Source organism: Protopterus annectens, chromosome 3.part1 (assembly GCF_019279795.1).
Source record: "Protopterus annectens isolate FY-2018-M chromosome 3.part1, PAN1.0, whole genome shotgun sequence".
Classification (NCBI taxonomy): domain Eukaryota; kingdom Metazoa; phylum Chordata; order Ceratodontiformes; family Protopteridae; genus Protopterus; species Protopterus annectens.
This window is the reverse complement of record NC_056732.1, coordinates 1,402,148,970-1,402,174,630: the sequence shown is the minus strand read 5'-3', so window position 1 is coordinate 1,402,174,630 and position 25,661 is coordinate 1,402,148,970. Positions and strand designations below refer to the sequence as shown.

Sequence of the window (25,661 nt, the reverse complement as noted above, 5' to 3'; positions counted from 1 at the left end):
TGCAAGGGTGTATGTATGATAGAATTATAAAGGGGAGATGTGACCCCGTCAAGAAGAGCTAGTTGGTTATAATGTTGGCTTTGTGTTAAATTACAGAAGTGGATCTGAAAACAGTTATATAGCCTGTAGTTAGGCTTGCCCTCGTTTTGTCCTGTTAAATGACTGCCATTGCTACAGACTGTATTCTTAACGTGTTCAAAAACTTTATGCCTCGTCTTCCAATTTCTTTCTGAGATGTGGATCTAGGCTGACAAATTTTGCTTTCAAAAGGGTTTGATGGTATAGTGTGTGTCTAAACATACACAGATGGATGTGTGCATACATACCTAGTTTCTGTAGTGGGAATATTTGAGTTAAGCAAGCTAGATTTGTTACTAAGGATACAAATACAATAAAGTATCTTTTCTAGAAAAAGCATTGTTTTTATTTGTAATCAAGCTGTAAGATATCTGTAAACATAGAGTGTAGTGGCATACAAGTATCCTGCCCAGAACAGTGTGTATGTAGTTTGGTCATTAGCATTACGTGTAAAACAGAATCACCCTAATGTCAGATTTCATGCTGCTGGAGTGGCCTACCACCTACTGTGGAAGAGGGTTGTGTACAATGTGCGTACATGTGGCTGTGCACTTTTGTATACTCAATGTATTACACAAAAGTGGTACCTCTCAATGTGCTTTGAAACAAAAATAATCTGTTTTGACCTCCAAAAATCATAGCAGATGACTATAAGAAAGACACTTTTAATGTAGGTACTAATGCTTTACACAAATTAAGGAAGACATTATGATGGGTATTTAATTTAGTTCTCTAAATGTATACCTTTTTTTTTACTTTTTTTTTTTACAGTAACTTTTCTGTAAGTGAAGACCAAAAGAAACACCAACCATCCAACCCAATGCCATATTCATGGTGACTTTTAATTACCCCACTATTAACTGGGAATCCTATATGACACGAAATGTACATACACAGAGATTCCTGGATTTTGTAAACACAAACTGCCTGGACCAGATAGTCAATGCACCAACCAGGGATGCAGCCATACTGGATCTGGTCCTTACTAATATGGGAGACTGCTAAACATCCCCTACTGTAATGCCTTCCTTGGTAAGGTCAGACCACAAAATGGTCTCTTCTGAAGTACAAATAAAACCTTGAACCCCCAGCTAAACCTGGAATATTCGGGAACTATTCTAAGCTAATCTCCTGCTATTGAGAACCTGACAAAATTTCAAGCCCCCATAAACCCCGAGAACACTACTGCCTATGCAGAACTGTTCACAGAAACCCGTTACAAGCATGTTAATAGCTGCATAGAGGCAGCTGTACCCATCAGGAAGAAGTACAGAACTAACTAAAAAAAAAAGCCACCCTGGTGGAATCACAAAATCAGTAGGCTGTGTAACAGGAGGAAGAAAATCATGACAAACATTAGAACCCAACAGGATAAAAGCATTCTCATCAAACTAAACAAACAACTCAGAGGACAAATAGTCTACTAAAGCCAAATTTGAGGTAAGTTTGACTTCCCAGGCCAAGGACAACCACAAAGCATTCTTTAGCTATGTCTGCAACCTCAAAGGCAATGCACAGTTGTCTGCAGAGCTCATTGTAAATAGAGCCATCTATACTGAGCCAGAAGATGTAGCAAACCTCCTGGATGATACATTCAGCTCCAACTTTACTCCAATCTCCCCCACAACTTTCCCTCACAAAATATCAAATGTAACTCCCCCTACTATCACTAGAGAGCAGGTCCTTAATGCTCTCTCTCTCTAAGACCAAGAACACTGCATCAGTGGGCCCAGACAGTATCACAGGATGCCTTCTAAATAGCATGAAATATGATCCATCAGGACCTCTGTAATTACTATTTAACTGTAGCCAATAAAACAGGCTTCATACCTCATGAATGGAGAAAGGCAACAGTCATCCTCCTACATAAAGGTGGGCCATCTATAGACCCTGGAAACTATAGAACCATAAGTCTCACTAATGTTATATATAAAGCCATGGAAAGCATGGTCATGGAGGTGATCAAGCAGAGATATAGTAAACCTCCCAGACACTGGACCCAACCCAGTTTGGTTTTGTCAAGGGAAGTTCATGCCTACTCAGCCTGGTGGACTTATTTGAGAAGGTCACCAAAGCAATGGATGAGAGCAAAATCATTCACACTGCCTACCTTGACCTGGCCAAAGCATTAGACACAGTACCCCACTTGGGCATTGTTGACAAACTCAAAAGGTTAGGTACAAACCCGTATGTCACCTGATGGATAGCCAACTGGCTCACAGGACCCAGGAAGTTAGACTTGGGGAGTCCAGCTGTACAAAGAGGCCAGTCACAAGTGGAGTCCCTCCGGGATCAGTCTTTGGATTTCTCCTTTTTGGCATTTACTTCTCAGAAGTCTAGGCCAATGTCTGTGGTCTCTGGCTGACTACTTTTGCAGATGATTGCAAATTAGGAGCTGTCATTGAATCTCACACTGACCCAAATGTTCTCCAGGAGGGGCTGACGCAGACAAACAACGGGTGTCAGAGCCATGGACTAAAATTAAATGCCAAGAAATACATAATAGTATCGTTTGGGAAGTCATCCATCCATGGTAACCAAATTAACAATACATCCCTTAGTACCTGACCACTGGGTTAACTCTAAGGGACACACACACACAGATAGTAATCTAGCCTTTGACCATCGTGTGTTTACTGTGGTGAGGAAATCGTTCTTTGTTGCGCAACATGTAAACAAATGTATGGCATCTAAGTCCAATAAAGTTATTGTTCCACTGTATTTGGCATTCATCAGACCCATCATTGAGTACAATTCCCCCTTTGGTATGTACCTAACCAGGCATATCCAACAATTGGAACGTCCACAGACGTTCCTTACTAAAAGAATACAGGGCATAAGTAAAATGTGCTATGCAGACCGCCTCAAGGCCCTATCCCTGTATTCTGTCTCCTACAGGCTTTTGAGGGGAGATCTATGCCTGGCATACAGGACATTGTCAGACCCCACTCTGGACCTCCTGAATATCCACAAAAGAAACAGAACCAGAATTACCCATTGTAAAGACTTTAAACCTTGCCTGTGATATAAATTGCACCTGCTGGAGAGATAGGTATGCATCCCAGAGACTACCCCATCTATGGATCACCCTCCCCATCCATGTGAAGCAGACTTCTCCCTAACCCAATTCAAATGCAACTTGGACAATTGGATGGGGAACAGGAAATTCATCCCTGGTTTGACACCTATGTCTCTAAAGGACACAGGTAACCTGTAAATGGTTCATCTCCCAGGCCCATGCTTATACTTATCAAGGATATCAGAAGTTGTCAGAGATTTGGGATGCATGGCTAGGCTTAAAAAGGCCCTTGTGGTTGTTAGCCTAGTAAACACCTATGAACCTATAAGAGTAAATATGCACAGCAATTTATACTACAGCACAAAACCAGCTTGCATAACAAGCATTATAAAGACCCCCGACCAAAATTTCCTACTCAAACCTATGTTGTATCCCTCCTATCTCAAGCTTAGCAAATTAGAAGCTCACTAACTCTACTGTTGTAGACACTGACAGATGAAGGGCTGACATTCTCCCTTTACAGCTAATTAATGCACGTAATCTGTGTGATGAGCTATTTCTAATTTGTAATTCTGTTTTACTAAGATAAATTGTTGTCTTCACATTTGTAATGTTACCATTTTAGCAACTTTGAGTTGTCTGAAATCCAGATTAATAGGAGTGACTGCTTTATAGACATCTCCACCTCATTTGCCATGTCTCAGAGTAGGACTAAACATCATGTTCTCAAAATGGGAATCCACTGCTTTATGGAGTCTCCCATTGGCGGGAGCTTCATTGTATCACTGTGGATTGGCAGCCGTTATGTCTGGTTGTACTACTGTTTCTATGCACATTACACAGTAGGAATAGGGTACACATCTGGCCATCTGTGTTTTAGTTTTCTGAATTTCTTGACGTCAGATACTTCTAAGCAATGTTCAACTGTGTACAACATTTGATCTGCAGAGCTATAGAGGACATAGCTTATTATGTGTCTGGTGGTGGTACTCTGCACTTTTGTATCTCAGCCTGGCAATTATGTGGCTGTATGTTAATCCACAATTCACATGCCTGTGAGTTACAGGGAATACTGCTAGGCCTCATTCATTTCATGAACTTCTCCAGATACACAATAGTGCATGCAAACACTGTAGGGAGTTTGTGCACATTTCCATGAAGTATAGATCTCCAGCATGTGTTTTGTCATATATTATGTTTACAAACCCTGTCCAAAAGCACTAGTGTTTTTTTTTTCTTTCAAAGATTACATTTTGATGCAAATATATTAATGTGTGATTTTTGGAACATGTTTGTAGGGACTCTAAGCTGTACTGTGGTTTCTTTACATGAAAAGTGCTACAAATGCCTCTGCAACTTTGATAAATATTGGATATTTGAATGTTTGGCATGCTTAATCAGTTTTTGTGACCTTACAGCTAAAGATAAAATGTACAGTGCTTCATTTGAAACAGATTTTCATTTGATTTTGTGGTCCCTTCATTAAGTTTGTATGACCATTTCTTTTCTGTGTTTGACTTCCTGTGGTTGCAGTAAGCTCTGCGGAATGAGAAACCAGAGAGGATGTAAAAGTGCAACTTTTGAGCATGTATTATTATAATATTCCATTATGACATATCTATAGTATTTGAAAGTGGGCATTTGCTAATTCCTTAAGTCATTTCTTTTAGACATTCCCAAGTCTTGTCCAGGTGTTAAAGCCTAACATTGTGGCAAACAAAAGATCTAGATCATGTGGCACCTTTAATTCTTGAATAATGTTATTTCTGGATTTTCCGTAATTCCAACAGTTATTTTAGGCATTAAACATTTAAATTTCACAGCAAATAAAAATTATGTTTAGTAAGAGAGGTAATGTGCTCTGCTCTCTTCATTGTGGAACAATCATCTTTGTTATGTTATTCCAACATTCAAGTTCATTTTTGTAATTGTAGTACAACAGTGGAATGTTTTCTCATGCAAGTAAACTGGGTATTTGTCAGTGTAACCTGTATGTTTTCTTTTTAATTTAGTTTTATTTATTTGTAAATGGAGATGCTTACTAGTTATAGATACCTGCTTCCATGGCGGACCTCAGATGTGTGTATGTCTAAGAAACTGGTAATCAATCCCAATACCATAGTGTCATCCTTGTTACCTTTTAATAGAACATTATAAAGCAACATTGACCATGTGGTATCGGTAACTGGACTGTGCATGTACCCTAGGTGTTGTGTGCCAAGCGCAAAACAAGAGAAATGGTACCTGATGAGGTAGGAGTTCATGCCCAATAAAGCATCCTAAGTATAAGTGCTTAAACCTGTCATCTGACTTTATTGATGCTAACCATTTGTTTTCCTTTGAAAGTTTCACTTTTGGAGGCTGCTGTTTTCTGGGATGCTTTATCTCCTTTCTGAATGGTGCCAAATTATATTGCTTTGCCCCCCCCCCCCCTCCACCAAAAAAAAATAGGAAGCTGAAATTGCTGTCACTTCTCAAGCATTAATTTCCATTTGTTATTACCTGCATTCATCCATTTTTGGGACAGGCGATCAGAATCTATACCAGCAAGATGAGTCTTTTGCAGGGCAATAAACACTTAAGAAGTTCATACAGAGACACATATGCAGGCAGTGTTGCACTGTTAGCTCAGCCACAATTCTGCTAGTTTATCTTTGTAATGTAGAAAGAAAAAAAGGTCCCATGTAAGTCCATACAGACTGGAATATTCTGCAAACTCCACACAGTCTCATTCCTCAGGTAGAGTACAAATGTTGGAAGTGTGATAGGGAATAAAGAGGTAAATAGGAAACATTTTTTGGAGTGTAATGAGGTGACAAGACTTTAAAAATTCCCTGCAAACTACACTAACAGAAATACTGGGTGAGCAAATTATTGTAACTAAGGAAACAGTTTTTTTTTTTTTTTTTTTTACATGTATACAGAATCAGACTTGCCTGGACATGGTAAGGCCTTGCTGAGTTTAATTATGGTGGCTGCCAAAAAAGCAAATACTAGAAAATGGGAATCAAAATCTAAACCAACTATACTAGAAGTAGTGATTATAGTAATGTAGGTAAAAGAACTGGAAGTGGATCATTACAAAAGAGTAGGAACAAATTACATAGAAAAAAATTGAATTGTGTGAACACCACATGCAGAATAATGGTTTGGAGTAGCAATGTGGTTTAAGGGATGGCAGGAATTGAGTGAGCTATGTAATGTTTGACTCACAATAACTGCTTAGAAGATTATATGTGACGTATAACATTTGCAAATGAAAATGTCAAAATGGTTTGTTTTCTTTATATAAATGTATGTCATAAGTGGTTTCTTTAAAAAAAAAAAAAACACAAAACAGAATCCACTCAATTAATGAAATCAGTAGTCCAAGCCCTGTGCATCAGCACTGCTAACACTGCCACTCAGCATTTTGTTTTATGTACTTTATGGTAATTAAAAATCACTCGTATGGTATTATGTAAAATTAGATACACAATCCCAATAAATGCACAGTTCTATGTACTGCACACCCTTTGGTGTCCGACTGCAACATCTTGGGCTTTGTTCATTGGTTTGCACAGTGAATACAACACTTTTGCACAAATATAAAATTCTTTTAAACATACCAGTTTATAAATTGCTGTGTAAACTGTAAGCAAGGAAGTGTTTTTCTCCCTGTGTAGACCAGGTCATATTCTGCCTTTGTAATACCAATGTGTGTGCATTGCTCTCTGTTGCCCACTTAGCATCCTTCTTGTATTCATACTGTCAGCGGTTGTACTGAACTGCAGGCCTACTGATTTCTCTGCTTTTTACTTGGAAGAACACTGTTTCTATTGTAAACTGCCACAAAACCTAATGATGTGTCATTCATTGCACTTAATACAATGCTTTTTTAAACTTTATATATTGGCTGTGGTGAGCAAATTTTCTTCCAGAAATTAAGTAAATCATGGAAAGGCATGTACAGATAAATTTTTGCATGTCCCATGCTTTAGTCCTTAGACAATGTTTTCTTCAATTACCTGGCTTGGTACACCTGAGGAATGTAGAGTTTTTCAATAGATACAGCATTAAATCATAAAATATGTCAGCAGCTAAGGCTGCTTGCCGTATCTAGTCTGTGTATTTTCTTTCCTGTCAGGCGAATACTTTATTTTGTTGACCATTATTTTACCCCACCACCAGTGCCTTTGTATTTACTCTTGTTGGAATCCACTATGGCTTTTAGTTCTGATTCCCGGTTTTCAGAAAGAGAGCATCTGCGTTCGTCTTTGTAAAAAAAAAAAAAAAAAAAAAAGAGGGGGAAGAGAGAAAAATCTCTTGCTTACACACGATCTTGGCATTTAACATCCTTCCTTCAAAATTAGCCTTTGTCGTACCTCTCAGCTGTCTAAAATTTCACAGAATGTCAAGATTTTTGCCTCTTGTATTTGGTCTGTTCCTCATAAGAATGTTTTTGGCAAGCCATTGAGTAATGATGTAATTAAATAATATGCAAATGTGAATTGCAGATTTCATGTCCTTCAGAAAATGCTTGCAACTGCAAAACCTGTTCTAGCAAGTTTCTAAGTTTGAGAGCAATATAGTAAATCTATCCCTGATTTTGGGCCTTTGCTCCTCCCAGTATTTGTGACTTTGTCCAGTATTCTTGTAGTAAGAGGTTGAGATTAGTGTTCCTCATTCTTATAAATCTTCTCCTTTGAAAGATGCTGCCCTCTTGAAGCTTGCATAGTTTTTCTCATTAGTGCTAGTTTGAGCCTCATGTGATTAGAGCTGTAACTTGGGGTGGGCTTTGACCAGCTGAAGTGTACTGTAGTAAACAATATGTGAGAAATTTTTCATCTGCATTTTGAGCCCGTCCTCCTTTGTCAGTAATGTTCATTTTAAGACACTGATATACTTTGTCATTCGTCAAAAGGAATGTAATTCTATTCTTTTTCAAATCTAAAATAAAGGTTACTGTGGGTCAATCTGGCCAAACAAAACACACCAACTTTATTTTTTTTTTACTTTGTTAATCTCATTTTATGTAATGTCTCTTGTCTATAATTATTATTGTAAAGTTTAATCTATGTATAATTACAGCTATTTCTTATTGGTTTGTCTTGCATATGTATTTGGAGCTTTTCTCCTTCGGTCTCCACTGAAAATGGGCCTTTGGCTCAGTTGGACTAACATGGTTAACAAATGACAATAAATAAAAAATAAGTAAATCAAGAAAAGATTGGCATAAGACCCAAGAAAAAGTCTTTTAATAAATGTATGTTTAAAAAAACTACAGGCTTTCGCATAAAATTCTTATTCTGGTATCACACTGGGAATCTGCAATGAATCATTTAAATTAGTCAAAATTCACATGATCATTCATTTAATTAACAGACAAGATAGGAAATGGTATAATCGTATTTCTTGATTTATCTTTCACTTGCTGTCCAGGAAAATCCTACTGAGTGAAAAGTTCATTTTCAGTGGTGGCCTGAGGAGAAAAAGCTCCACATTTATGCAACAGAGAGGTATCAAGAAATCATTTGTATATGGACATTCTTGAATGCGTATACAAAATGAATTTAATTAAAAATACATATGTATATCAATAGAAAACATTAGTGAAGGTTTACAAATAAATGCATATAAAAAAAGAAGGCCAATTGGCTCTAGCATATGTGCCTTAGATCGACTAAAGTTCCCTGTCAGTGTACTCCATGTAATATAGACTTCATAGAGGAGACTTATGCCTACTGCGATGGTGGTGCTGCGGTAGCATTGTCGCCTCACAGTAAGACGTTGTCCTGTTCGATTCTCATCTAAAGCGTCTTCTGTGTGGAGACATGCGTGAATGGGCGTACCTTCGTTGAAGGTTGTGTATCAGGGCTGGCAACTCTGTACATAAAAATCTACTGCCAATCATTAGCAGACCAGAGTTCCGCTGTGGCGACCTCTAACCGGGAAAAGCCAAAAGATACAACAAGAGGAGACTTATGCCTGGCCTACAAAGCAATCCAAGCCTCAAACCTAATGAATTTGCTGCACATCAGTAAATCAAACTGGACTAAGGCCACCCATTCTAGAAACCTAATTATGGCCTGCAACTTAAATAGGACATGCTGGAGGGACAGATTTATTTCCCAGCGACTGCTGTCTTTGGAACAGGCTACCAATTCATGTGAAACAGAGCACCTCTAGGACACTCTGCAAGAGGAACCTGGATGAGTGGATGGGGCACCATAAATTCTTATCGGGGATAGTGCCCACAACCCTCTTGGACATGGGTAGTCATCACTAAATGCAATCTTTGGTATTGACTAGCATTTTCTTGGCAGCGCAGTGGTGCAATGGTCAACACTGTTGCCAAAAAGTGAGAGAGTCAGTAGTTCAATTCTTGGCTGGGGTGCCTTCTGTGTGGAGTTTGCATGTCCTCTTTGCTTTCACATGGGTTTTATCTGGGTACTCCGGTTTCTTCACATTCTAAAGAAGTGTCTGGAGCATTTCTCCCTAGGCCTCAGCTGAAATGTGGCACTGTCCTAGTCGGACTTTCTTGGTCAAGAAATATTAAATAAATTACATTGAGATGAAATGACTAGGCTTAAAATGACCTCCGGGTCAATAGCCTAGTGATCTCCTGTGATCCTGTGATACATTGACAGTATTTGGCAAGAGTTAAATATAAAGTTAAGAATATAGATAGCATAGTGGTTAAAGGGGGTAGAGAAAGAGACGAAGAACTAAGGAAGAATGGATAGAAGGAGGGAGAAAAACTTGAATGGATAGGTGTTTCGGGATAGGATGAATGGAGATGAAGTTCAGGTCCAAGTGGAGGTTAGGTAGGTTTTTAGATTGTACAGAAGTGTTTTATGTTTTGTCATGTCTAAGGTCTGGGGGAATGGAATTATACAGTTTGTGTACTTGAACAGACTATAAAGAGTCACCAAACAGGTCTTTTGATTTAACAACATCTAGAAGGTTTTGGGTCTGAGATCTTAGGTGGCTGCATATACTTTGGAAGTAAATTAAAGATGAATCAGCATCGGTTGCATTCATATAGATTTTTTTTAACTGGTTAAATGCTAAGAGTATTTTAGCTGTAGCCAGTTATTCTTACAAAGTGCTTAACAGTAGTGAGTTTTGTTGGACATTAGTAGGGTTTTTGCAGTTTTATTGTATGTTTCTTCTTGCTTATGTAGGTGGGACTTTGTAAAAATAAGGCATGAGGATGCATATAAAATTGTAGATAGTAACAGAGTTTGGGCTGTATTTAGTTGTGCTGCTAATGTTAGGTAGTGTGTTGATTTATTGATTGAATCATTGAAAAAGGGAGTTGTCCCGAAAGCTTTGCGTTGGATAAAGGTGTTCTGCTTTTTACTCAACTGTGTTCGTGTGTTTTTGATTTATAATATGCCTGTTTTTTTTTATATATGTAACTTACTAACTTGTTAAATAAGAAACAAATAAACTCACTGAAAACAAAAACGGAACACCACTGCAGCCAGAACGATGTAAAAGAAAAGAAACGCAATTTATTTCAAGACCAAAACAGCAGAAAGCCAGAAGCTTCATCAGCAGTTGAAAGGATTAAAACCAAATGCATTTAAAAAAAGTAACTGGCGCTTGTTGATGACATCACCAAACTTAAAAGGGCAACAATAACAAGGAGAGCGGGTGAAAACAAATACATAGTATGCCCTGTAAAACTTATATAAAAGAATAAAACATTCTAAATGAAATGTGAAGCTAAAAGTTGTATATAGTAAATATCGATAAACAAGAGCAACTAAATGTACTACTGCATTGGGTCACCTAACAGGAGCAAGCAATATGAAAAAGCTACATATCAAAGGAAATCAATATGTTAAGGTTGCTATTACTTTAAACTATAGATGGAATAGAACATTCAATGGGCTTAACCCTAGCAAAGCAATATATGCAACATTATTCACTGTCCTTGAGTTGACCAATGGGATAGGTTGGTACGCCACTAAGAGCAAAAAGTATTATCTAAGGTAGCTCTTATATTTAAGAATAGCAGCAATATTACAGTTTTGGAAATGAAAATCTCAACAATGAGAGATTGTGGGCCACCTCTGATATCCATGCTGATATGGTCAATGCCCATGAACAGGAAACTGTGTGTTAAGAATATGTTTTGACAATGCATTGTCGCTTATTGTTGATATAGATGTGTTGGTATATACGGTCACAGAAGCGTCTATCCGTTTACCAACATAGAAAGCTGCACAGCATTGGCAAAAGCTACGTTACAATTAATTTTGTGATTGATGAAATATTTCCTCTCCCCAATGATGAAAGAGTTACCTACTCGCAGGTTTTGGTCTTGAAATAAATTGCGTTTCTTTTCTTTTACATCGTTCTGGCTGCGGTGGTGTTCCGTTTTTGTTTTCAGTAACTTACTAACTTGGTCATTTAAGACTGGAAGGGATCAGCTTGTAACATATGTATCTGTTTGTATTCAACATTTTATGTTGCTATTGTAATATCCCCCCTTACAATTGTACCGTTAATTGCCTGTAACAGTAAAATTGAAGTAATGCACATCATTTATTGCAGCAATGTGTTATATAAGGCATTAAATCGATGGCTTCTAATGTCTAATAAATAGTCACCAGTACATTTGTTTAGTTTTCGGTTTGTCTTGCGTACATAAGCTTGACTTACCATGCAGATTGTAATATTAACTTTGTTCTTCAAAGCAGAATCTGCAAATGCCATAAAATGGAGTTCTCATGCCGTAGGATGCAAAAAGATTTTACTCCTAAATAAATTTACAGAAAGAGCAACTTAGTCTAAGGGGAGGGTGCCTTCCCTTTGACTGTGCGTCATGTGTACATATTTTACCCATTTCTTTGAATATAATTTCTACTTTAAAGTCTATGTCGTCTTAAAACAAAACCTTGGGCCATCTGATAAGAACCAAGTGTTGGTACATTACGTAAAATATGCCAGTTTTTGTTAATATCATTAAGCATGTTAGTTTATATATATTAAATGTTAACACACATCTAAAGCAGTGCTTGCTAGCATTTGAATGTCGCTCTATTAATTTGTGTAAACGTAGTCTTAAAGTATTTTAGTAGACCTAATAAAATCCTTCTCATTGTTCAACAATTCTCAGTCATAGCAGGTACCATTACATTTTCTGCTATTTCATGTAATTGTTTAAAGTAATTATTGCTAGTATTCAGTCTTGCTAATTTTAACTCTGTCCCTTAACTGTTTATAAAAACAAAAGGGGATGCTTACCTGTCCTAGTCAATTCCATTTTCTTTTTAACTTCTGTCTTATAGGACATCATATTTATAAACCCTTCAGATGACTTGTATCTTTTTGAGTGTAGTTTGTATGATGTACAAGACCAACCATTTGAGTCATACATACAACAAATTGAACCAACTCATTCAAAGTGGATAAGGTGCTGCTATAGACCTTCCCAATGATTCAGTACAGTATTCATTAGGAATTGGTATGAATAAAGAGTCTACATCTAGTGAAGCAAAGTAATATGTACTATTTACAGTTCCAGTAATATGTACTATTTACAGTTCCAGTGCATCAGCCATGCAGTTGTTTTAATGTACACTATCGATATCTGTCGATTTTATAGCTCCCAGGTCCAGAGGATATATTTTTCATCTGATGATGTAAGTGATTAGAAATAGGTTCAATGACCCAGCCTCATGCAGAGACTATTGGCCTCATTGGAGGATTCACTAAGCCCTTATCTGTTTCAGGGATTCCCTAAAATACAGATATAGATATATGTGCGATGTAGTAATAGTTCAAAATATCCATTGAAAATGCTCCATTCAGATGCATACTGTATATTTTGCTATTAACATTATAATGTCATTTGCTTCATTCCTGGTAAATTGTTGACAAACTGATGCATCATTTAATTAACTAAAAATGCTCATATTATATAATTTTACGTTGGGCACTACCACATCGCCCTTATCTGAATTTTAATCACTATTTGTTTATTCAGTATCAGTCAGTGAGTGCAATGCAACCTTTCATCATTACTTAAATTATAGTAAGAGTTACAATTTTTATATTGCTTGTAGAACACTTCATACAAGTCATTCATACTCTCTTAAAGGCCTATAACCAATGGATTACTTATAAGTGTAAATTTGACACACAACCTCATTAATATTTCCAAACAAAAGTAACAAATTTAATTGAGTAAAAAGTCTCAAGTCAGTCATAGTTGTGATATCACCATCTGCGTCTGATACTAAAAAATGTTCACCTCTTCTTTGCCGGCAAGTATTTAGACGGATTAAAAACCTATTTGAACGTTGTCTATCTTAATTCATTGTAGTAAATGGCTGTGTGTTAGGCCCTTGGTATCCTCTACAGCTGCCTCTTTCACACTGTCGTCTTCTGCTTCGGCTGTTACTCTGTGGTAGTGGGGGAAGGGGATGTTGCAGCAGTGAGTGCTCAAAAAGATGAAACGGTGTTGGAATACACCTTCACTGCTGTTTCAGTCACCACAGTTTCTATGTTTGCTCCGTTCTCTGCAACACAAGCCCACGAGTATGATACGACCATGCATTACATTGTTCCATCTTAGGACATAAAAGAATGACCATTCTTGAAATCCTGCACATCTGTTTTTAACTTGCACGTTAATCACAGTAATTCATTGTTCAAATGCAATAGTACACTCCCGCTTCAGATTTGTATTATTTACTGTAATGTCATCAGAGAAAATGTGACTGTGCCATTCACGGAGTTCTCAAAGTCCTTCAGTAATTTTGTGTACTCAAAGGCACACTTTTTGAGATACAGTTTCAAAATAAATGGTCAGCTTTGTATTTGATGATTGTACTTACTGAATTTCAAATTTGGTGGATTGGAGCGCTCTGTTTTATTTTATAATTGTTTCATTTTGGTGAAATCCATTTGGCTGCTTCATCTTTTGTTTTGTGTATGTGTGTGTGTGTGTGTGTGTGTGTGTGTGTGTGTGTGTGTGTTTTTTTTTAATAAAAAGCCTTGTAAACATTTCATTAAGGACCTACCCAGAAAAAACGACTTTAGCCCTCAGTGACACTACCTCAGGGGTTGTGTTCATATATTTTTTAATGGATGAATCCTCATGAATGTGCTGTGGTTTGTCCACTAAAACCTACTGAAAGAAGTGTATGGTATCTCTCCTGTGATGTCACTGGTGGATAAACTGGACAGACGTCTGCATGTAGAAAAGAAATTTGAGTGGATTATTTTCAAAATGCCAAATTAAAATGGGGACAGAAAGCAGGAAGATGAACAGCAGCTCTGCAAGCACTTCACGTACATCCTGGCAAAGTATGTTTCAATCTGTTTAGGGGCCACTTTGAGCTGTTCTTTGCACTGGAATGCTGCATATAGGGTGTGGGGAACACCTCTTCATTCCTGTCATGTTTGCCCTTCTATTTTGTCAGTTTAAATTATATATAAAAAAAAAGTGTTTGCAAGTGCAGACAGACATGTACGCACTTGAGATGCTTTTGTTACTTCCTTTTCGACTATATTAGCTCTTGCAGTATGTTGAATATGCAGGTGTTTGCTCAGGAATTTTTATAAGTTAATCTGAAGGTAGTGCAGATGTCAGTTTTGTAGGTATTTTGAAGGTAAAAAGTAGTGCAGATACTTGCTTCTGAAAATAGGGTAAATCTAAATGGTCATTGCAGTTTAAGAAGCTGTAACATTGGCAAAACATTTGTTTTCTTTTGCCATTTTAGTTGCAACTTTCCATTTTGCCATGTAATATGAGAGAGCATGGTCTAATTGAAATTTCATAGGTAGTTGACAATAGTATCATTTATTAAGTTTCTAGAACATATGTATAAACATTTTTGAAGCTGTAGCCTTTCATATACTGGAAGAAAGAATAGGCAAAATTAGTTGGTTGTTGAGGACAGATTTTTTGATTGGTTATTAGCACAGGGTTAATTTCAGTACTTTTAAAACAGCTGCGACCTTTTTGTATTTCCAAAGATGGCATTGTATCTATGGAATATAAAAGCATTTATTTAACATGCAAAACATTCAGCATTTTTTACACCTCCCCCTCCTCCATCTTTGCAACAAATGTTCTGAAATCCCCCTCCTCCATCTTTGCAACAAATGTTCTGAAATGAAGGCTTAGGATCGGAGTAAAAGTTTGTTCTTTCCTATTTCATAAGTCACAACATTCTTAAATTTCAAATGTACTAAGATAAATGCATTGATCACAAGGAAAGATCATCAATGTGGGACTAGGTGAGAAAAACATTCTTGGTAACAGAGCCACAAAAATAAACATAACAAATCAAGAAATGGCAGACCAAGGCAAACCCCATAAAATCACTTCTTTAATACAAATCCAAGTAAAATGTAGATAGGTTACGATAAGCACTTTCGTTTTTATAATAATTTGAGGAAGTTTTTATTATATTAAAGAAGTGATTTTATGAGAATAATCTCTTACACAAATATTGCTTTAGTGATTTAACTCCCTCCTTTACAATTTTTTCAACGATATCAAAAATGACCTAATACTTTATTGATTTAACTCCCTTTACATTTTTTTTATAATTTAAAAACAGCAACAAAAGCATTTTGTAGAGAATGGTGTAGGTAGGGTATGACAGCACATATATACCAAAAAAATGGCAATGAAATGAAGATAAAGAAAAATAATCCCTCATAAAGAAACCCCAGCACTTGTTAGTTTTGTCATACCCATCCATTCCTGATCTAAACTGAGAGATAAGTAGGGTATTTCCACGTATCTAGAATTTCTGCTAGATGATCATGATTTATCAGTTAAAAATAGGAGCACACACTAAACCAGAATACTTTTTATTTTATTAAAATATTTTATTTAGCCAGCTTTACAGCGTATTGCTAATCATGCTGAATGGTAACTATTGGTTCATTCTTTTTTCTTTTTTTTTTTTTTTAATACTTTTAATGCTGATGGTCATACTTTTCAGCTGTCCAGATTTTTGTCTAATATTTTTAATCTGTTCTTAGTAAAAATGTGTGGTTTTCTGGCAAAACACTAAGGATTGAAGTCACAAAATGACAGACATCAGTGTCCAGATTCAGAACAACAATATTTAAAATATGTGCCTATTTTTTTTGCCCTTGTACACTCAATTATTTTTGGCCATATCCAGATTTCTTGAGGTTGAGGGGCATGATGACATAACCCAAAACTTTTTATCTGCACACATTATGAAATCCTTTTCTTTACTTTTTTACAGCATTCCCTCTCTTTTTTACAGAAATTGTGCCTGCTACATCAGCAACAATTTATACTGTGTTTTTATTTCCTGTCTTCTCTTGGGTGATCAGAGCATAATTGCAAGGCAGCTGATTGGCTGTGTATTTGAGGAATACTGTAGCTGCATTGACTTTTAAGTGGAGATCCACACCTTCATTTGGTTGATGTCATTATCGCCACTGCCAGTATAATTCTGTAAAGTGAATGTGAATGAATACCAGAGCAGAAGGGGGAGGGCATCACTGGATGTGACCTGTGTGTATGCCACTATTTAACACTCTCAGGTTCAGAACTATGAAACTTGCAGTCACCAGTTTGGACTATTCTGTACATACATGTAAATTCAATGCATATATTCAAACACCATAAGAAGCTTTCCACCAGGTGTTCTTAGTGGAATAACTATATAAAAATACTCCCCAGATTTGAACAATATGAACCCAGTACTGGCATCAACTGTTAAAAATAATAAAAAACAAAGCTGTCAACTCAAATAAATATCTTAAACTTAGCAAATCAAGTAAAAATCCAATCCAGGATATGTTGTAGTCACAGTTCCTTTATTAGTAAGCACAAATGATCCATTATTAATGCCAGTGTTTCTGTGAGGCTACTGAATCCAGACACTAACACAGAGGTTGTTATGAGGTCTGTAGTGTGGCACACACTGCTGCCCTCAATTGCCATGTGGAAAAGTCTCAAGTGCCACCATCACTTCCTGTCTAGCAGTGTTTGTAGGCAGGGGCAGCTAAATAAATATGGTGCTCTTATTGGAAGACAGGCTGTGTCATCAGCACCCACAACAGAAGTACAACGCTGTGACGACATATGTTATGAGCAGTGATTCTCCACCTAATTCTCCCTTCTGTTTTTGAACAAATGACAGGATCATGACAATTTTTGTTTCACAGGCATTTTTTTGAAGATTCCATTTTATATGTAAAATGAAAACTATTATTAAAATCTTTTTTTCCTATCCCGAATTTCCAGTTGGCACATCCGGTACGAGTCCTTCCTTACTTTTTCACTGCTTGTACAACTAAGAGCAAAGTCAGATCAAGTTCTTTGGATTACCTAACAAAGTAAATTGAGTAATGTTTGATGCTTGTAGTATAATTTACACTAGCAGAAGAAACTTTCCTACCTAAAGAAATTGAACATGCATAGTTTCTTGTGACTGTTTTAAGAACGTTGTTCATGTGCTGTATCTGTACGCATGCTTGCCATCACATCAGTTGTAGCAGTTCATTGGTGGATGCCATTAAATCCAATAAGTTTGTTAATAAAAGAGACTGAACCTACACAAGTGCATAAAGGAGATAATTTGGACAAAGAAGACTATAGAGAGCATTGTTAATAAAGTACTTAATCAAGAAAGTTCAAACTTTAGATGAAACATTGCATCAAGGCCACAACTGTCTGAGTTGGAGGTAGCTCATACTCATGTAAAAGATCCCACAACACTAATAGAAAAAGAGTAGGGGGTCCTTTATATACAAAAAGAACTCTTATTTACAACATGTTTACAAATATTTACAATGTACAAATATAAAGGTATACAAATATATTTATACACATTCATAATTTTTCTTAGTCATACTAAATTTTCTATCTGTATTAAACTTCTGCGCCTTTTTCTATAACCACTATCGGATTTAAATTATTGCTAAAATTTATTTTACCATTAAACGTAATTTAATTTATTTTTTCATTCCATATAACCCATGACAATAACTTTTTATCTATTCTTTTAACATTTTCTTTACTTATGTTATTATAACATCCATATTTAATGATATGTTTATTTTATCCACTACTTTTATATCTTTGAGAAAATTTTGTTTACATAGTTTTCCCTACAGCTTTACTCCTTTTACATTTCAAAAAAACACATGTTCAGTAGTTTTTTCTTCTTATCTTTTTATATAGCATATTTCCTTTTAGTAACAGTCCGTTACCAGTCTCCACAAAAAATCTTGACATTCTACGTGTTACACAATTTGCTTCTTATGTTTATAGCTTTAATTTTTTCATTTGTTAGATTTTTTCATGGTTTTACATAGTAATGTTTTATCTTTGCATTCTTGTGCCATGCTACTTTCTTTTTCTATATCAGTTTTTATTTTCCACCAAAATGTTTTTTCTTGGTAACATTTTATTTTTCTCTTGCTCTTTTTTACCATACCCCAGAATTTATCATATTTATACAATTTTACTACGAATTTCGATAATCTTTTTCATTTACCTACTTTAACACTTTTGTACAAATTAAATGAAGAAGCATATACCACTGGGTTATTTAGCCCTAAACCACCTTCTTCTATTTACATACACAACTCCTCTTTTTACTGGGTTTAATCTATAACCTGCTATAAATGAAAAAAAAAAAATATTTGCAATAATTTCTTTTCAGTACTGTTGGCAATATTAAATATGTTTACGAAGTATGCTTTTTGAATGTATCAAATAAACCTTTTCTTCTGAATGATAATTTACATGTTCTCCAGAAAAGACACGTTCGTATTATTTTTTCTATTGTTTTTCCCATTGAATTCTACTTGCATTTTTTATACCCAACACAAAAATTTCATTAATTGTAAATTATATACCTTTGTCTTTACTACATCACCTAAACCTTTACTTTTTTTCTTTATTTATTTAAAGCCACCCCTATCACCAATAAACACTAATTTTTACAAATTACTTCTTGTAGCCATTGTTTTCAATTGTAATGCCATCTGCATATGTTAACAGAAGCAGAATTCTTAACCCTTTAGGTGTGTTATACCCTGCCTTCTTCATTTTATAATTTGTTTCACATACTATCACATTCATAACTAATGCAAAGAGTGTACAGTTCATTGGGCATCTGTCTTGCACTACTCTTCATAAGCACCTCTTTGTTTAATCAGTCATTTACAAGCTCATAGATTTATAGATAGGTTCATAGATTAATAGTAGGCTAACTGCCTTTGTGAGCCATTTTAAACCTAGCCAGTTATCCCTTGTGAGACTCAAACTGTGCACCTAGTGTTTGTAAGGCAGACACTTTAACCATTAGTTCACCTTCCTAACCCTTTTTTTTTTTTTAGAATTGTTACTTTATTATTACTGTATGCTGACACACATAATTGCTTAACTTTTTCACTGATCTTGCATTCTTTCATAATAAGATTTCATGTTCAATTTTATCAAATGCTTTTCTAAGGCCACTTATGATTTTTGCTTCTTCTCTTCTGTTCATAATATGATGCATGATTTCTCTATCACTAACAATTCTTGACAACCCTACCCCTTTATTACTATATATACTATCTTCCATAAAATTTTCCATTTTAGTTTCAAATGTCTTTTGTATTATTTTCATAAAGATCTCATCATCATTATTATTCAGTACTATTGGTCTCCTGTTTGTCTTCTAGCTTCCTTCTTCCATATGAATTTAAGTATTCTACTATATAATTCTTTATACATACATTTTTTTCTGGCAATCACTTAAATATTTATACATTGCGTATTTATTTGTCCTAAAATTTATCTAGCTCATGTAAAGAAATTTCCTTTTCTAACTCCTTATCTCTCTTTTTGTATGTACTGTCGTACTATGGTGGATGGTGGAGCTTTTCTCCCTGGGCCTCCACTAAAATGGGCTCACCTAGGCTCAACGGACCATCCCGGTAAACAAATGCAATAAATAAATATATTTTTTCTGTAAACATTTTTACTTTCTAGGTTCTTTCACTACCTTTTTTAATTTAAAATATTTCTTGTACATGTACCACACTATTCATAAACTTTTCCAGAGTTATATTTCTTCTTTTGCATTTTTATTTCTCTCATTACCCAGTGGCGGCTGGTGACCTCAAATTAAAGAGGGGCTGCAGGAGACAGCGGAATGGGTGGGGCCAATAGGAAAGGGTGTGGCCAATTATAAAGGGGTGTGGCTTTGCTCAAAACCACAACAACTGGAACTATAATTAAATATGCTGCCCTTGGTGCCAAACCATCATTACGAAAGTCCAATCAAGACAAAATGAAGTGTAGAAGAAAAAATATTTCAATGCATTGGCTACATGACAACTTTAATATATAGATGGAAACACAAAGGTTGTGATGCATGAAAAAATAAATTACTTTTTAAATACATCACTGGAATGCCAGTCAGTCAAGTATATAAAAAAAAAACTAGCAGCACTCAACTCAAACCACTTCTCCTTGCACTGCAGTTCTAATTATAATTTATATTCAGCTTTATAAAATTACCAAGTAACATGCTGAAAGTAGCAATCTCTGTGTGATACCCCCACTTGTAAAAATGTTTCTTATCCAAAAAAGACCTGCCTGATGACAACTATCTACTTGTTTCTTGGGGAAGACATGAACAATGTAAACAATTAACAGCAAACAAGAAACAAGCTCAAGATAAACTGCTTAAAGGATTATTGCACAAGTTATGGACCAAACATGATAGATTGGCATTCTGTTTAGTTTACGGGTAAAGCCTGCAAAGATGACTGCAAGTCTCTAACAAATGTAATAAGCTTCTGAAAATACTGTAATCCTGTCCTTTATTACAAATACTGTCATATGCATTTCAATACCTAAGGCTTATGCGTTATCTAGTTATGTAAATATTCTCTGTATGGCAACAACAAAAAGGCTTTCAGTGTTGGTAATTCTTTAACACTATACTTTTTAAAACTTACTTGCATCTTACAATCTCCGACAAGCTTACCCGATGGTCATTAAAGCATTGCTACTTAAACATAGAGCAACAGGTCACTGCGACAGCATGCATTTTCTGAATAATAAAAAGCATAAATCAAGAGTATAAAAATGACAGAAAACCAGAACATTATGCAAAATCAAGGACAGATGAAAAGCCACGGTTGTACTTGTGGTCTACCTTGGATGGGGGAATACTCTGAACACTTGCACTGCATAACTGCTCCTTGCCTTGCTTGGACACATCCAGAGCCACTACAGTGGGGTGCAACAAGTATGTCACAATTTGAAATGTCTCTGGCTGACAGTGATGGCTCTGACACTCATACCTCATAGCAAAAAATCTGGACAAAGCCATACATAAAGTGGGACACAGGCCCAAAAATAAGGACAATTTTTAAATATTGCTCTTATAAACTTAGAAAGTAGTAGGTCTTGCATTAGTATGCATTTTCTGAAGGGTATGAAATCTAAAACTCAAATATCTGCCATTATTTTCTAACTTCAGTCTTTAATGATTTGCCACTAATTTTCCAGAAAACCGCAATTTTATGAAAAACAGACCAAAATGTGATGCAAAAATATAAAATTGCCACACAATACAGCTGGGAACCTGTCAAAAAAGGGACACCTTTTTAATATTAGTCCTATTAACTTAAGCAGTTGACAACATAAGAGCATCTACATGCATTTCTGAAATAAAAGTAATCTGTAACTCTGATCATTTACAGCTGTATATAATTGTAAACCCTCCACGTTTTCTTCCAAAATTGCCATTTTGCAGAGGGATTATTAGGGGGGAGAGCAGCATCCTGAGCCAAAATTGGGGACAATTGAGAGGTTTGGATATTCCTAATTCTGTAAAGCAAATTATTTGCATGTACCTCTCAACCTCTTAATGCAGGAAATCTGGACAAGGCCAAATATTTTGGGGGAACATACAAAAGTACTAAAAATTGCTCTTGTGTAAACTTAAGACAGTTAATAGAATAACAGGTCTTGCTTTAGCATGCATTTTTCTGAAGGTTATGACGTCTGAAACTCCTTGTCTATCATTTAGTGACTTCATTCCTAAATGATTTTCCAGAAAACCACAAATTTTATGAAGAACAAACCAAAAATAAAAATCTATTCATTCTGCAAAAATCTGGACAGCTGAGAGGTATAGTTCAGCTGGGGTCGTCTTTGAGTTTGCTGCTCTTCCCTCCTCACAAAATCATGGTCGAATGGAGCCTCCCCCCTGCAGCCATTCCAATGTCCCATTCCTTGGTTATTTCGACCCATTTACCATAAACACTGTAATGTGCATACTGCTTTACTTCTGCAATGATCTGGATTTCATTTGAAAGTTTTATTTTGCATTTTACAGCACAAACTTTAATAGATAGCTGCTAAACAAAGCAATGCAGTCTCACAATGAAAATAGACTTGGCATTAAAACGTCTCTTCCCTTGAAACTCACATTCATTGAAACAGAATTGAAACCCATATTCAAAGAAAACGCATGTTGCCAGTGGCAGATAAAGATTAATTTTGGGCTGTTTTCAAAATCATAGGCCCCTTGAACACGAAACATACACGTGCTCTTTGATGCACCTTCCTGATTGTTGTTGTTGTGCCTTTCGGCTTTTCCCGGTTAGGGGTCGCCACAGCGGAACTGCTAATGATTGGCAGTAGATTTTTAAGTGCCGAGTTCCCAGCCCTGATGCACAACCTTCAACGAAGGTACGCCCATTCAAGCATGTCTCCACACAGAAGATGCTCTAGCTGAGAATCGAACAGGACAACGTCTTGTGAGGCGACAACGCTACCGCAGCACCACCACCGCAGTCATACCTTCATACACCTTCCTGATTGTATTAAATTATTTTCCTTTTACAATACAGTACAGTTGTTAGAGGGCATTTTTAAATTTATTGTTTTGAACATTTTTCCAATAAACAACGAAACAAAATGCATGCACCAATAATGACAAAACTGCCCAATTCAGAACATTTCCATCATAAAAAAAGTCTACACAGTCCACAGTATCAGTAAATATGTGCATTCTGAAGAAATAAGTCATCTAAATAATTCCACATTAAAGAAATCTGTAACTAATGAAGAGGTTGCTGGTAGCAAACAACTTTATATGTCATTGTTTCATCTACAGATAAAGTGCCTGTTGCCCTTAAAGTAATACTTGCGCACTAACCATACTTACAATAACACACACCACCTCTACTACCATGGGGTTTAAAATGTGTTATAACCATATGTTTAACCCAAAATTCTGTTAAGTTAAAATAAATTATCTGTTTATTGAATTACTTTAAAACTTACTACATTAAAACATTAAATACAATCTACAAAGTGTGACCAACAATCAACATTACTGACTAGCCCATTTACCCCATAATTTGCTTTAATTTCAAAATACAGGTTATATTCGTAGTTTCATTTAAGCCCGGTGGCTCTGTTGCATCTAATTTCAGTTGCCATCTCAGTTCCGTAACATCTAAATGCAATTCAGCTGTTTTCCCTTGGGAATCCATTACAGATTGGTCAACAACTGAAAACTTGAACTATGATCATTATACTCTTTAATATGCCTATATAATGCATTTGTGATCTTAGCTTTCCTTATGTCGTAGACATGCTCACTAATCCCGTTCTTAAAAAGCCTACTGGTCTTGCCGCTATAAAAAGCCTGACATTTTTGACAGCCAAATAAACTATGTTGCAGCTGTTACAATTATAATGTCCATTAATACGAATATTGTTGCCATTTACTTTAAACCTGTCCTTAGTTACAGGAGGTTTAAAGTAAATGGCAACAATATTCGTATTACTTTAACAAAGTGTTTTTAAGCTAATTAATTGTATGACATCATTAATTTGCAACAAGGTTATTTAAGGGCTGGGTTGTTCTTGTATTACTGTTCTGAAGAAGTCCCTACCAAGGGAAGAAAGCGCTTAACCAGAAATAAATTCAATCTTCTTGATTTGTGACTGGTGTCCGAGTGCTGGTTCTGCTGGTTATAAACTTAGAAAATTGCTAGAATAAAAGGTTTTGTGTTACCATGTACTTTCTGAAGAATATAAAGTCTGAAATTCAAATGCCTGTTATTTTTATTTAACATTTGTTAACCAGGAAAGTCTGACTTGGAACAAAAGCCAATTTTCAGCAGAGCAGGAAGAAACACTCCAGACACATGCTCTTTATAAGATGGGAGGACATGCAGACTCCACACCAAAGGCACCCCAACCAAGAATCAAACCAGAGAACCTGTAGCTGTCAGGCAACAATGCTACCAGTGCACCACAGCACTACTGACTTTGCAAGGAAAAACAAACGCACAGAAACCACAGATTTTATGTGGAACAGAACAAATATGAGGCAAACATCTGTTAATTTTTTACAAATGGTGGTGGGTAGGGAATTCAGGCCCTTGCCACCTGCACCCAAGGTACTGTGTTCAAGCCTGTGTATTCTCTACCCACCACGATGTCTTCTCTCTAGCCACCAGTATATAGCAACTGGGGCATTTTACACACAGACACACACTACCTGAAGCACCCCGGTAGGTGATCCAGTCTTCCGTTCCACACTGCACCTAATCCAGTCATTCTCCCTGAAAACAAGCTCCTCTGTAATCCTCTTCTGTTCCACACACTACTGCAATAATCCCCCTCTGAAAGCAAGCTCCTTTGTAGTCCTGCTGCACAAGCAGCTGGTTTCCAAAGTGCGCTCCCATGTAGTCTTCTCCTCCTCAGCCCGCACATGCTAATGACCGGTTTCCGGTTTGGCTTGACTCTGGAGAGTAGGCTGGAGGCTCCAGCTTGCCGATGATGCAGTCCGGTTTCCTTTTTGTATGTGCAGTCATCACTGTACAAACGTCTGGGCCGGCAGGGCAGAGATGCCTTTCTCCTCTATCCAGGCTGCCTAACATAGCAGTCTGGAGTTCTCCGAGTACCCAGTAACTCCACGCACGCATGCGTGGAGTTCCGGGACTCGCAATTTTTTTTTTTTTTTTTTTTTTTTTTTAATTTTCCTGTACAGTTGGGGGGATTTTCTTCTTTCTTTCTTTTGTACAGGTGTGTGTGTGTGTTTGGGGGGGGCTGCAGTCCTATAGCATGAGCCGCCTCTGCATTACACTACCATCCTCCTTTACTAATCTGCTTAAGTAACACAGTAATTCTATTTTTTCTTTTAAAAATATATTTGCTTGTATAACAATTCTTGTATTTTTTTCTTTATTTCTTGTAATATTTCTTTGTCAAAGCACTTTTTATCATTTTGTAATCTTCCAATGCATTGTTAAATGTTTTTATATTTTCTCTGTTTTACTCATGCCATATTGCCACTGTAAAAAAAAAATGACCTTTACACAACTGTATTACTAATCTTTCCTTCTTCATTTCATGCTTTCTCATGTATCCTTTTATTACTTTGCCTATTTTTATATTTTCCTTGTATTTCTATATCTCTAGCTATATTGCAAGATTATCAGAAAGTTCTGTTTCAACTATCCCCCTGTCTTATAACTAAATTTTCTAATACTATAAAATAATCTACTTCAGTTCTATACCTCCCCTTTTTGGAAG

At 36.2% G+C, this 25,661-nt stretch overlaps 1 protein-coding gene across 10 annotated transcripts in view; it reads left to right on the top strand.

Annotated features, from left to right (window-relative positions):
- The window catches only part of FAM83H (family with sequence similarity 83 member H), a 1,342,513-nt gene that overhangs the window by 463,230 nt on the left and 853,622 nt on the right, over positions 1 to 25,661 (top strand). The gene's annotated exons all lie outside the window — the stretch shown is intronic.